The following is a 15,267-nucleotide window of genomic DNA, read 5'->3' on the forward strand; positions in this document are numbered from 1 at the left end:
TCCGCAATAGCCTCACCTACAAAAAGGCACGGTTGTCCGCGATAGCCTCACCTGCAGACATGGCCGGCTGTCCGCGATGGCCCCACATTGTGACACGTCAGGCTGTCCGCGATAGCCCTACCTACATACATGCAAGTCTCTTTGGCGTCTTTCAGCTACGCAAGAAGGAATCGGCAGACACAGACACCTGGGCGAGCGAGGAGGGGAAGTCGAGACCGTGTTTCCGCCAAAAGAGAAAACAACCAAGGTAGGTGGTAGGTAACTACACCTGCGCTATCTACATCAGCTGCCCCGCATGACACTAATGGGACCGTATTAGAGCCGGCGATAATCACGGAACATTAGTGTCGGGGCAGACTGCGGCGGGGCAGACTGCGGCGACCCCTAGGAAGAACAACTAGGGAGAACAACATTCGACAGATTGCAGCACTAGACGAGATAATCAGGCAATACTTTAATATTAATGGGAAAGAAATCATGCCAATGTTTGCCCTCACCAAGCATGTTACCACGACAATGGAAGAATGTAGTGTATGTAGTACCCCTCCCCGGGCCCGCCGCGGGCTGGCAGCGGCGGCCGGAGCCGGTCCGACCTTTGGCCGGCCGGGTCAGGTAACTGGGACGGCCGCGCCGCGGCGCCGCGCCCGGGCCGGCCGGGAGACGGAGTCGGGTGCCCGCCGGCGAGCCGTCGGCAAGGGCGCGGGGCACATTAGTCGAGTTGAATGTTCACTGTTCAGTCTTGAGTGCGAGTGATGTATGTGTGAATCGATATGTGAGCAGCAAAATCCAACAAGAAAACAAATCCGTGAAAGAAAGGCAACGCTGGCAAACATCACCACCATAGTCTTCCTACGCCGAACGAGTTCCACACCAACGTGCATCAGCGAGAGTAAAACTAGGATCCTAACAGACCCACCCACCGCCCCACCGTCACCCCATTCCTTCCCAAGTCTCCTTCCCCTCCGCTCGGGGCGTCTTTCAGCTACGCAAGAAGGAATCGGCAGACACAGACACCTGGGCGAGCGAGGAGGGGAAGTCGAGACCGTGTTTCCGCCAAAAGAGAAAACAACCAAGGTAGGTGGTAGGTAACTACACCTGCGCTATCTACATCAGCTGCCCCGCATGACACTAATTGATAAACTCTCCGCCCGTAGAGATTCATTGGGTATTGACGAAGTGTCATTTCTAATCTTCCTCAGGTAAATGATAGTAATTCGTATTCGTTTCGGGCTACACTGAGGTAAAAAATTGTTAAAAACCAAATATTTCGGCTTTATTGAGTAGCCTTGTTCACTGGTTTGAAATATGAAATACAAAAAGACGATACAAATGTTACGAAAATGTTACGAAATGTTACGAAACGAATACGAATTACTATCATTTACCTGAGGAAGATTAGAAATGACACTTCGTCAATACCGAAAGAACATCTTCCTATTTTTTTGCATACTTCTAAACCCGCGAGGGGCTGGGGGTGGGTAAATTTTACCCCCCCCCCTCCCTGTTATCTCCCGAACTAATGGTCCGATTTGGAAAATTCAAACGCCAATCGAAAGATCTCATCAAGAACAACTAAAAACATGTACTTTATTTAAAGTTTGAGCCTTGAGGTCAAGGTCAAGGTCAGGTCAAGGGTACAAATTGCAAGTTTCTACAGTATCGGCCTTGCACCGTAGTTGCCGAAGAATTGACTGAGACTGATTGCCCAAAACGTGTTCTTAGGCTACCAAGACAATATTCGCTGCTTACAATATCATTCAGAGGTCACGGTCAAGGTCAGGTCAGGTCAGGTCAGGTCACCAAAAACAAAATATAGAAAAGGGCATGTACGACACATGTTTTATGGGTCATTTTATTCATAGAATTCAATAGGCACACTCAATAGGTGATCTGGATGAATTTCAGGTCGAGGTCAGGTCAAGGTCAGGTCAAGTGAGGTCAAATTTTGAAGTTGGTTGTTAAGGCCTAAAAAGGTATCTATCTGATGCAGTTTGTCACGGCGAATCGAATGGTGCTATTTTTGTTTCCGTGCGAGGTCTAGAATTTCCAAAAAATCACTTTTCAAAATTTTTGTGTGTCGTGACGTCATGAAATTTTTAATAACTCCCACATTTTTGAATCGATTCTTCTAAAAATTGGTATGTAGGTGCACATAGACAGCATCTCTGGCATATATCCCGGTTTTTTCGATACACTCATAAGTTTGGATTTTATAATTATTTTCCCAAAAAAGTCAGTTTTTTGAAAAATGTTTGGCCAAAATCCAAAATTTTCCAAAAACCGAGATAGCCATTTGATAGACACAGTAGAATTACGTATAACCTTTTTTGTTACGTCTTGATTCCTTTAAAAATGAAGATGTTAGCGGCGTTTGAAATTTTGCCGTATTCGAGGCGAAAATGGCGAACATGACGTCACTAAAACGTCAATTTCTCAGAATTTTTCCGACGGATTTCGCTCAAATTTTCAGGGAACGTGTCAAATTGATGTAAGAAAAGGTACTGAAAGTTCTGTAGCGAGGGAATTAAGAGAAAAGAAGAAAGGGGGCGTGGTAAACACTGCTGCATTGTTGCGGGTCATCAACTACCGCAGTCTGCTGTCGTTCAGCTGGTTGTAGAAGAACAGAGCTATTTGCTGCTGGAAAGAACTCGATAGTAGAGCTTGTAGAACAGGGGAGCTTGAGAGTCGTCGAAGAGATCCCGAGATAGATCTAGAGAGAGATCCAGATAGCGATGAGATCCTGAGATAGATGTAGATATCCAGCTGAGGAAGATGTTCACTGACGTCCTCCTGGGAGAGATGTAGATCCAGATCCACCTTGCGTACAAATACATCTGATGGAAGATGCTTTTTGATTTAGAGGCTTGATGATTCTGTTCATTGTATAGACCAATGATGCACGAGATGCTTCTTCACTGCTCGGATTAGGGATAGAGGGATCCGATCAGCTGGGTTTGCGGCACAGTTGGGCAGGTGAAGGACAGGGCATTCGAAGTCCCGATGACCACTGCCAAACTTATGGGTGGTAATTACATTGATTAATTGAATGTGATCATTCGTCCAGTCACCCATTCCTATATCACTGGCACCCCCATTACGAAAATTGCCCACTTAGTTCGTATTAGCGTTGCTAGTTTAGTTGCCCTCGAGAATCATTAGCTTGACTGCCCAACCTGAGTTCTGCTTAACTCCTATCGGCCTTATCCTAAGATTTATCCTTCATCATTCTTACGCTCATCCACACAAGCATTTGCCCTCCATTCACTCACCCCAATCGATTTAGCAGCCCCCGAAATTCCCTCCGATAGTGTTAGATGTCTAGCTGACGACGATCTCCCCGGCAAGATAAATGTCTCTTTCCGAAATCCATATGCATGCTCCGCTAACCGGCGACAAAGATACTTATCGCAGGGCCGTCCAGAATAATTGCACAAATATCCACCCTACTAATTTATGGGATTCACTACACGTCCGATAGACTTATGGTACACACATACACGATTTATATCCGACTTATCTCTCTACCGGGAGAGATTACCTATGCCCTCTTCCGGTCCGCGTGTAACATTCCCGTTCACGACCCAGGGACCACAGTTCATATCCTGGAACTATCCTTAAACCATGGGATTTACTCTTCAAGGCCTTACGTGTCCTGGAGTACATTCTTCCCTCCCCTGAGGCTGTCCAGTACCGATCAAAGTACCTTTACGAAATAAGTATGAGGACTTATCCGGGACACTACGGCTCGACTTATCCGCCCTTTGGGTGACTCACCCCTGACCCTCGGCTTATTGCCTTTGGCATAACTTACTCTCCACTGCACTGTGCCAATCTTCCCCCTTCCCCCTGCCGTAGAAACCTCTCACTGCCTTCTCACCCAGTGTTACCTAAGCGGGAAAATTAACAGTGGCCGGTACCACTGGCGGAAAACGTGCATATGCCCTGCGTACGTGACGGTGTGTCCCTCTTATTATTCCGGTCTGGACGTGGGTTTAGAGAAGTGCATCTGTGTCTCATACAGTCATGCTGGTAAACGTTACGCCATAGGAGACGGGCAAACAAGCCGTCTGTGCCTCACAATGCCCTGTGCCAATATTGGTGGAGTAATTATTGGCGCTAACTCGCAAGAACGCGTATAACAGAAACGCATTATTTATCCAAACCAAATCGTAATCTCAAGTCATAATTTCTGCTGCACACGTGAACCTAATCATCAGTTCTCGTATACAACCCTAGCAGACCTTGAACCGCTCTTGATTTAATCAGATGATCTAGAACCAATTAGTACGCACCGATCTGTCGTCTGGTTGTGACCGCCGTATCATAGTAAATTACTGAGTGCTCAAACGGAAATGACTCCTTGAAACTCGCTCGATAGTTTCTGATAGCAGTTTCTGATGGACTACTAGTTACCTCACTGAAAACTTTTTTACTTTATAGAAAGCCAGAATATTGTCATACGGATCGCTAGCTTTTCAGAGGAAATCTAATTTAAATCATCCTATCAACAGTAAACGATGCACATCAAACGAACTGCAGTCTAGATATTACATAGCATGTCGTATTTAGAATTATGCATTAACTGTTTACGTTCTTATCCCGTGGCAACTTTCCACAACTAACCATGTTCCTATACCTACGATGACCTTCACCTACCGCACGCGTCCAATTATGGCTAGCCCACTGCCCTACTGTGGCCGCTGCTCCTCGCGCCCTCTGGCGGCTCAACCCCGCGTCGGGAACGACGATTACCACGGCCGCCGGCGGGCGCCGCGTCGACACCGTCATTCGGCCACGCCGCTATGGGCGCGCCAACAGTCGCGGTATAGTGCTCGTGCGTGTTGTCTCTTCTGGCCGGGTAGATTCACCGGATGTGTCAGTGAGTGTGAATCTGGTAAAATATCGCTGCAATATCTCCCTGTTCGATATCTCATCAGCTCCATTCCACGTAAGTTTTTTTTTTTAATTAAATTCCTGTCCCATTTAATCTTTCCCAACAAAGATAGTCTTTTCTAGTATTTATTCTACAAAAGCACAACGATCGGTACCTATATTAGTCGCATATTAGTTCTAACCACAAACAATTCTACATCTACCTCTTACTCGACATTTCGCCACTTCAATGTCGCAAAGTACAAGGATCATCTAAAGTTGCAAAGTGTCAAACCGTCGACCTCAAACCACTACTCTCAACTCTGCACCTAAGTAACAGAAGAAATTCCTCCGTAAGCTCAAGCATTCGTATCTGTCGAAAATCATAACTCATAGCCATATTCATAGATCGATTGCATGAATCAGTCGCCCCCTTAAACCATTACATTCTTCAACCGTATTTACCTGTTCTATAACTGAATGATTTCGACTTCGCAATTAATTCCTACAGCAATATTACCAATGATTTCGCAATGCAACTTTTAGTGAGTACAGCACGAATCTAAACCCTCAATTTCACAAACGTTCCAATCTCAAATCGCACCCGCCGATAATAAATCGAACGAACCAGTTGAACCAAAGACAAAGACATTTCAACGCTGTCACGCATCCTGTCATCAATTTCAGCGTTCGAGACACTGAGCTGCTTATTCAAATTTTAGCATCCCGTTCTCGACCGAATCGCGATGTATTCCGTACTCCAACTGACAATAACGTATTTACTGGCGGCTCTGGCATGACCTCACAATTCAGATCCTAATATGCTACTAGGGTGTCTGGACCAATAAGTTCAAAGTAATTTAAGTTTTCCAATTCCAATTGAGAGTGCATTTTATGGCAACCGAAAATGTTTGGCAGTCGTCACGGCACGGCAACCGGGCAGAAGGGGGGGGGGGGGCAAGGATCAGGGATTGAGCAGACTTTTCAACAACACTCACATTCTGGAGTTTCTCTGCGCTTCCGCTTCTCAGTATGGTCACAAGCGTCAGCGGTTGTCCTCCGGCTCTGGTCGGTCGAACTGAAGACTGAAGAGGCTTCTCGCGGGTGACCCCGGACCGACGGCGGCCTCCAGATGGCGTCTCCGGCTCCGGCTGCAGACTGTCACTCTCGGCTGCTCGACTGTGTCTCTCGGGGTGAATCGTGCGCCTTTTATAGCTCGAGGGCTGCCACGCCCTGAGCCGACCTCCGAGTCATTGCACCCAGGGTGTCTTTGTTACTCCCGTGCGTTTTCACTTGGCCGCTCACCATCTTCATATTGGGAGTTTTACCAGTCGGTTAATCGATGTGTAGGATATAAGAACATTGATAAAAGTGTGAATTAGCTCTGTCGTGCCGTTTCTTTATCCTCAACCACTTTCATTCTTATATCGACTGCGTATCTGCCCGCAGCAGCCTTCTTTTCCTCTGGTTATCCAAATACCTCGGTAGCTAAACATCTTATCACATTCCATATAGCTCGTCGTTGTTTGCTTGAATTGGGTTGAATCGCATAACAGCTTAGTTAGCCTCAACAGCGTTTCTTTGTTCCAGCCACTTATAATGTACTCAGGAGACGACACTTTGTATCTTAGCCTTCATCTTAGATTTTGGCGAATCGGTGTATTCCGTATTGCTGTTTCTGACACGACCGTTGCGCTGAGCTGGTATAACTGTTTTCCCGACGTCCTCTTGCTTAGTCTCCAGGCTTGGAATTTGCAGACATTGTTCATGGCCGGCTGCTCCATTTTCTTGGTTGTATTTTGCTATTAACCTGACGGTGACTCTAGCCCTTGGAATTCAAGCCTGCATTTGCCACAAGCCCCATATTTGTCAGTCATTTCTCCCGCGGCTACTGTATTGGCTGATTACTTTAGGAGCTACCCCTCCGTCCGATCTTCCGTCAAAATGGTTTTATCTCCCAGAATCATACATCCTTTGTTGTCAACCCTTCTCGCGTCTGGATAGTGCTGCCCCCTTCGGTTGGCGGTAGCTCTGGCAACTAGTACCTTGGGCGTGTCCCCATCGTCAGCTGGCTAGCACCCCCCGCTTCGCTGCTGACCTTTCCCGCCAGGCCTTGTGGTTGCGGGGTGTGGCCGTAGCGTGCTGCCTCTTCTATTCAGTGGCGAAATCTGGAACTACAGGTCATTGCTTGCCGCTGCTGTGCAGGTCACCTTCAAGGCGTTCTGCCGGGTCACTCACCCTGGGTTGTTGTACCCCGACAAAGGAGGCTGTGTGCTCCAGCCGGCATCCATCCTTTACACTGCTCCATGATCTGATGACGTATCTTGCTGATCCAGCGCTCCCAGCCGTTATCTGTCCTCGGCGTGGGTCCACGAGCTGTTGACAGTGTTACTGATCCAGCTGTTACTTGTTGGGATTCGAATCGTTCATCCTGCGGTAGCTGTCTCCAAAAGCGCGCGTCTTAATGGGAGTTTAACGGCTGCCCATTCTGTGCGGACAGTGATAGATTAAGGGAACTGGGGGGGGGGGGGGGATTGGGTGTGGGAAAGCGAGGCTAGGCGTGTGGCATGACTGCGAGGGAGAGGGACTGCCGGGCCGAGCCGTGCCGAAAAGATACTACGTTAAATGTTCAAGATGTAGCGTGCTACAGTTCCGCCGCCGTTTTTGAGTTATTCCAAAAATTCGCGAGGATGGGTAAAATTTACCCCGCCAGCCCCGCGCGGGTTAACAATGAGCCAAATATTTTTTCAAAGAAATAAAAATTAAAAAAAAAAATTGGTCCCAAAGTCCAAAAAATACAAATGAAAGAAAAACTCGATATGTCATATATCAAAAATAGCGTATTTTTTGAAATTTCAAAACCACATATTAATCTCTGTTCATTGCAAGTTCAATTTATTTACATATATAAAAATCAAAACGTCTGTACGTATGTATGTATGTATGTATGTAACGCGTCAGTCACGCTTGGCGGGCTATTGCTCCGGAACGGTGCGGGCTACGGTGGTGAAATTTTCGCGCCGAGTCGGACGCGTGCATCTGTTTGCTGTACGATAGGCGTTATCACAAGTGTATTCGCGGCCATTGGGGCGACGTAGGAAAGAAGAAAACAACTGGCCCCAAGAACTTTAAATTATCAGTTAGCATGCACCTTTTCCTTGATATATAGAGAATTTACCATTAATTGTTAGAGAAAATTGCATTTAAAATCTTCCATTTATGCTTCTTTTCATCGTTTGCACAGTATGTTCTTTTACTAAGCTAAAAACACTAATTAGAAATAGTTCCCGCATCATCAAGAACAATAGGGAAGGCTTGAAGTGAATACAATAATCTAAACGGTTTTGTAATCCATGTGAAGACACTTCTAAAATTGCCTGTAGAAATATTAAAGGCAAAAGTTCAACTTTTTCACAAGACGGATGGCTATAAACCTATTCAACGTGTGACAACTCAGCCGGTATTTCGTCGCCTACAGCCCAGCTTTCCCTAGTGACCGATAGAGGCGCTGTTATCGATGTCCGCCCGTGCCGCCTAACGATTAAATTTTGGAGGGGGTGCTTGCAGCGGTGTGCACGTGACGGGCGCATCTTTGCAGCATTTTGGGCCGCGGCCGGCGCCGAGCAGACGGCACGCGCCTTAGGCTCAGTTTCTTCGCTTGCAAAACTGGGTGAAATCAGAGCCGGCAGGTCACTGACCTTTGGCAATGAATACCGGAACAGAGCACCACCGGCCAGGAGGAGACGCAACATTTATTCTGGCCATAACTCGGCCGCTACTGGGCCGATTTTATTGAAACTTGATTTATTACGCTGCGCGTGATGCTGTCCCTCTAGTACATATATAAAAATCAAAATGTCCGTATGTATGTAACGCGTCAGTCACGCTTGGCGGGCTATTGCTCCGGAACGGTGCGGGCTACGGGGGTGGAATTTTAGGCGCATGTCGGACGCGTGCATCTGTTTGTCATATTAAATTTTGGTGGGGGTGCGCTCGCCGGTTTGCACGTGGCGGGTGCATCTCTGCGAGATTTTGGCCGCGGCCGGCCTCGAGCAGAGAGCACGCGCATTATCCTCAGTTTCTTCGCTTGCAAAACTGAGCGAAATCAGAGCCGGAAGGTCACTGACCTTTGGCAATGAACACCGGCGCAGGGCACCACCGGCCAAGAGGAGACGTCAAATTTATTCTGGCAATAACTCGGCCACTACTGGGCCGATTTTAAAGAAAATTAATTTATTACGCTGCGCGTAATGCTGTCCCTCTAGTTTACATATATAAAAATCAAAACGTCCTTATGTATGTATGTATGTATCAGACATGTGCATGGATCCGAGTGATGGATCTATGATCCCAGTGGATCTCGAAGCAAAGTACAGGTTGGGATCTATGATCCCACCGGATCCGGCGTGAAAAATACATCTTGGATCTATGATCTCATATGATCTGACGATAAATTACGAACATGGATCTATGATCTGAGTTGATCCCACCATGCACCACATTTAAAACCATTTTTTAAAGGGTTTCTATGCCAATAAGTGACACAAAACTATGGATTATGACGTGCGATCACATAAAATCACTAAAACAGAACGTTTGTGAGTTGAAACAAGTGCTTTTTTGAGATATATGTGTTGACATAGATAACAGTAGAACTGGATTTGACACGAAGTTTGATGAACTGCAATAGGGGACCCCAAAATATGATGTATCTTTTGGCAGCAGTTGAAAAAAAAACTGAAAAAGCACGTGCATTACGACTATTTACCAGTGAATCTCATTGGAAACGGCCACAAAATTCACAAAAAAATTGCGACATTTCGGTTTTAAACGTTTTGCTATGATTTTGTTGATAGCTTCAGTTTTACATTTATTTCATAACTTTACCAAGTTTTGCCTTTGTTTAGCACAACAATGGCTTGAGAGTGAAGTTCTCAGGGTGCCATGAAGTATGAACCTAGCTGCAGGCGAGCTCAGCAAACGTCTGGAAGAAGTTGCGAAGAGCCGAGTATCAGTGAATTGAGTCAACCTTTGTGAATTGAGTCAACCAAGGTGACCCTTTGTGGGTCATCTTGTAACTGAGCAGACGCTACTTGCTACTGTGAATTGTGACCAAAAAGCTTTCCGAAGTAAGACAAGTAAAGTCTTTCTTACTCATACTGATCGGCCGCGCCTACCAACGCCTATAATCTGAGTTAGTGGAGCAGGCGCGGATCCAGGGGGGGGGGGGGCGACGGGGGCGGCCGCCCCCCCCCCCCGCCATCCGAAAAAGGCGCCCATATCCCGCGGCAGAGAGGGCGCCCCGAGCAGAAGAGCGGCGACACAGCAAAGGTTCAGCAGAAATAGGGCGCCTTCAGCAGAAGTTGGGCTCACCAAGCAGGAGAGTGACGCCCAATGGCCTATTCCCAGCAGATGAGAGTCGCCCCAGCAGCAGATGGGCGCCCCCAGCAGAAGAGGGCGTCTCGTTACAAGAATATAAAATACCTTCTGTTCAAGAGGGGCGCCCCTGGCAGCGGAAGGGCACCCTTAGCAGGAGACGTGTCCCCCTGAAGAGGAGCGACGCCCCAGCAAAAGGAGAGAGGCGCCCCCATTCCGAGAAGAGGGGCGCCCTGACAGCAGCTGGGCGCCCCAGCAAAAAAGGAGCCCCATAGAAAATGGGTGCCACTGGCAGAAGAGGGGCGCCCCAGCAGAAGAGAGGGGTCTCCAGCAGGAGACAGGCGCCCCAAGCAGAAGAGGGGCGCCCCAGCAGAAGAGAGGCGCCACCGCAAAAGTTAATCAGAAATAGGGAGCCTCCAGCAGAGGTTGGGCCCGCCAAACAGGATATGGGCGCCCCATTGACATATCCGGCAGAAGACAGACGCCCGAGCAGCAGATGGGCGCCCCCGGTAGAAGAGGGGCGCCCCATTACAAAAAGAAAAGGAGTATATTCTACCAAGAGGGGCGCCCCTGACGACAGTGGAAGGGCAACCCCAGCAGAGGGGCGGTGCCCCAGTAAAAGGAGAGGTGTGCCCCGTTCCGAGCAGCAGAGGGTCGCCTCGCCCCAGAAAAAAAAAAACAGGAGCCCCATAAGAAGAAAAGGGGTGCCCCTGGCAGAAGAGAGACGTTCACCGCAGTGGAAGGGCGCCCCCACAAGAGTGGCGTCTCCAGCAAAAGAGAAGTGCCCCCTGCAAGAGAGGGGCACCCCACCAAAAGTTGGGCAGAAGTGGGGCGCCTCCAGCAGAATTTGGGGTCGCCCAACAGGAGAGGGCCGCCCTATTCACAGTAGAAAAAGACTCCTCAGCAGCAAACAGGCGCCCTAACAGAAAAGGTGCACTCGTAGTAGAAGTGGGACGCATCAGGAAGAAGAGGGGCACTTCTAGCAGAAGATGGGCGTCCCAGATAAGTGGGCCGCCTACAGCAAATTGGTCGTTCTTAGAAGGAAGAAATGAGGCGACTTAAGCAAAGTGGGTCTCTCCATAATGGATTAGGCGATCCAAGCAGAGGTTGAGCGCCCCCGGGAAGTGAGGCATACCAGCATAAGTGAGACGCTTCCAGAAAAAGGAGGGGGCATCACCGGGAGAAGAAGGACTGCACTAGTAAATGGAGGCCACCTTTTTGCTAATATCTTTTGCTAGGGTAGCGGTGCCCATCTACGACTTTTAACCCGTGCCGTGCTGGTGGTCTGAGTTTTCCGTGTCCTGCTGGGGAGGGGGGGGGACACACTCCCTCGTCTAACTCGGCTCCTGGGCCGCGTAGTGACACGCGATAAGCGGCATTCGAAAGATCGTTAAAAAACAGGACGAAAACAAAACGGGACATTTTTTAGGTCAGGTCGAATGTCAGGTCACCAGAGGTCATCAAAGGTAAAATGTTGCCTGTTTCAACATTTTTCCGTTTTCGAAGCAGCGGCCCGTAACTCGGAAACCAATAGAGCTATAGCGCCGCAGAAAAGCGCATTCGATAGCCCTTTTAAAGGTATTTCTGCAAGATGCGCTCAGATTTGACCTCAGGTCAACGGCTTAGCTTTCAGAGGGCAAAAGGCTCTAAAAATAGCCTTTTTACGAACAATGTTTTCCAGCAATAACTTTTGACTCAAGAGAGTCTCGACATTACATTTGCCAGCATTGCGTTTCTGTCGTCGAGACACGTCGAATAAACTAAAGGTTGACCTTATGAAAGGTGATTTTGAGAATTTAACCTCAGGTCAAGGTCATGACCTGACCGGGAAAGGTCATGCTGCATAGCAGTCGATGCGTATCGTCGAGCTGAACACAGCTGAGGTGTTTTTATCGCTCTAGCTTGAATCTATCAAAAGTTATTAAAAAAAAAACTGCTGCGGACCTTTCATGACATGTGATGACCTATGGGACATAATGAGTGGTCACACTAGGTGCAATGTTCTTATTCAGTGTGTTAATTTCATATGTATCCCAATGCTTGATATTGTCTAGAATGGCGCTCGTCCAAAAGAGATGCCTTTCAGTTTTCTCCCAAAGACTTAATTATGCCTACCTAACTAATGGAGACGTCGCACAACTGACCTGACCTTAGGTCACAGATATCGAAATTCCGAGATATACATTTCATGAATAGTGTTGCTTTCATCAATCGCTGAAAGTTTCAAAGCAATCGTTCAGTCGGTATAGCAATGGTAAGCATTTGAACTTTTTCTTAGGCTAGGTCACTTGGCATAACCTGGTGACCTGACCTTCAATCACCCGCGTCAGACATTTTTACAACATGTGCAAAAAAAGATGCATGATAAGGTATGCTGAAAATGGCGGCGCTGAGCGCAGCCGTTTTTCAGATATTTGCGAAAAACCTGAGGGGGAGCGCGATAACGCCCCCTAGCACGGCGCGGGCTTTTAGCTCCCGATTTTGACGGTTTGGCGCCCCCTTTGTATGGAGCGCCCCCGGATTGCCACGTCGCCCCTATTTCGACTTGCCGCCCCCCCCTCCCGAAAATTCCTGGATCCGCCCCTGTAGTGGAGCGCGTCGTCTTCACTAGCCTGACCTACGTGACCACTGACCGTGGTTCAAAAGCTCATCCCTCACCAGCAGATAGGCTGTGGCGGGATGTATGTACGATCTGGACTTATCCAGTTGGTACTTACAGTGGACTCAGAACAGAAAATCACCAACGAAGGTACGGAAGCCTTACTGGTGCTGCTGGGAGACAAATCACGCGAGCTGTGAGGCGACGTGATTCCTCTGCTCAGGGTACGGAACGGGGCTGATCGTTCCTCGTGCTGGTCAGCACTGCACCGACGTGCAATTGGTCATCTGAAAGCTGCAGATGGGGGGCTCACGGCACAGAGAACGCATCATGTAATCTTGATTTCAACTTGTCTGTTGGAGTTGGAGAGAGTGATTGCGATCCGCCGATTCTGCACTGTGGATACCACCCCAAAGCGGTTACCGGGGAATGAGCGCCTGGAGCAGCTTTCCACAGACGTTTCTGCAGCTTCAAAGCAGCTCTCATCCAAGAGGATGTATCTGACCACATTGTCATAATATATGCTGAACAGCGATAGGAGACCCACGTGCCTGCGCCACTGCCCTGTCCGTTAGCTGGCTGGTACCTCACAATGATGGAGGAGCGTCTTCCACCGCCTCGCGCGCTGCTAGAAAAGGGCGGACGCAGTGGGAACCAGCCAAGAGTGACCGAGGACACTGACCTGGCTTTGCACAGTATCTGTTCATCCGTCACCGGAATTCATCGAATGTTACGACTACGAATACAACATGAACTGCAATGGCGCATTGAAGTGCCTGCAAGAGACCGGTTGTCTGAATCACGTTTTGATGCGATCCCCGACGCTGGTGATGGTGCGGCGCCGCATCTTTGGTCTCATCTTCCCTCCAATCAGTGACGTGAGGCAGCATGGTTTAGTGACGGTGGCGAGGGCCGTCAGATGCCCCCACGCGCCTCTAAGACTATTCAGCTGGCTGCCTCAAGCAGGAGGCCATGAGCGACCGTCAGCACGCTTTGAAGTGTGGAAAAGGGCAGACTGGCTGAAAAAAGGCAAGTCAACTGAACAATTGATACACTGATACATTGATGCCCCGCAAGGTTGGCCTCCCTGTGTCACCAAGGCACATGGATCACAGGTGCCCTACGACATGATTCTAAGAGCCGCATGCAGGCTGGTAAGGCCCAAACAGAGATGAGCTGAGCATACTGGACATGCTGGCTGTATAATTATTTTTGGTTGTTTATCTAAACATGCTGGTTATTTAATATATGTCGGAAAAATATAACTTCCAATACACAGGCCTGATTGCATGAAGTGGCGCAATTAGTGCTATATATTCAGGAAATAAATTTCGCAAATACATATTAATGAAAACTGCGATATATACACGTATATTTTACTTGGGACTGGACCGTTTATTTCAGAGGAGAGGCGAAAAGGCCCCTGTGGACACCACCCACGAGGCACGTGATTCCGACTTGTGGGCACCTCACACATGAATAGCCAATAGTAGTGAATGAAGCGGGGCCAATGGGGCTACTCATAGCAGAAAACCGCATGCCTCTGAGACATGCGGTTGCCTTCCGAGGCTGATCGATATCATTGACATTTTTGGGTCCCCTACTGCAGATAGGCAGTGTTCGTGTCAAATCCAGTTCTACTGTTATCTATGGTGTTGACAAAAAATAAGTGAGGATCTATGATCTCACTGGATCTCAAGCAAAAAATGAGACTCGGATCTGTGATCCCTACGGATCTCTCGATAAATTACAGAGCTGGATCTATGATCCCGTCGGATCCGAGATCAGGATCTGTGGGATCAGATCCCAGATCCATTTTCTCGGATCCATGCACATGTCTGGTATGTATGTATGTATGTATGTATGTGACGCGTCAGTCACGCTTGGCGGGCTATTGCTCTGGAACGGTGCGGGCTACGGGGGTGAAATTTTCGACGTAAGTCGGACGCGTGCATCTGTTTGTTGTATTAAATTTTGGAGGGGGTGCGTGCAGCGGTGTGCACGTGGCGGGCGCATCTTTGCAGCATTTTGGGCCGCGGCCGGCGCCGATCAGAGAGCACGCGCCTTAGGCTCAGTTTCTTCGCTTGCAAAACTGAGCAAAATCAGAGCCGGCAGGTCATTGACCTTTGGCAATGAATACCGGAACAGAGCACCGCCGGCCAGGAGGAGACGCCAAATTTATTCTGGCCATAACTCGGCCGCTACTGGGCCGATTTTATTGAAACTTGATTTATTACGCTGCGCGTAATGCTGTCCCTCTTTACGCTGCGCGTAACGCTGTCCCTCTAGTGTAATATAACATTTGGCATTTGAATAATCCGTCATATAGTTATAGCCCGCCAAACTTGCGCTGCAAAGCAGGATCCAAAAAATGTTATACACCATAACTAAAAAATACTGATCTGATAAGCCTGAAATTG

At 48.3% G+C, this 15,267-nt stretch overlaps 1 protein-coding gene across 1 annotated transcript in view; it reads right to left on the reverse strand.

Annotated features, from left to right (window-relative positions):
• The window catches only part of LOC122372210 (uridine diphosphate glucose pyrophosphatase NUDT14-like), a 110,401-nt gene that overhangs the window by 33,830 nt on the left and 61,304 nt on the right, over positions 1-15,267 (reverse strand). The gene's annotated exons all lie outside the window — the stretch shown is intronic.

The sequence above is a fragment of the Amphibalanus amphitrite genome, unplaced genomic scaffold (genome assembly GCF_019059575.1).
Source record: "Amphibalanus amphitrite isolate SeventyFive unplaced genomic scaffold, NRLGWU_Aamphi_draft 001330F_arrow, whole genome shotgun sequence".
Lineage (NCBI taxonomy): Eukaryota > Metazoa > Arthropoda > Thecostraca > Balanomorpha > Balanidae > Amphibalanus > Amphibalanus amphitrite.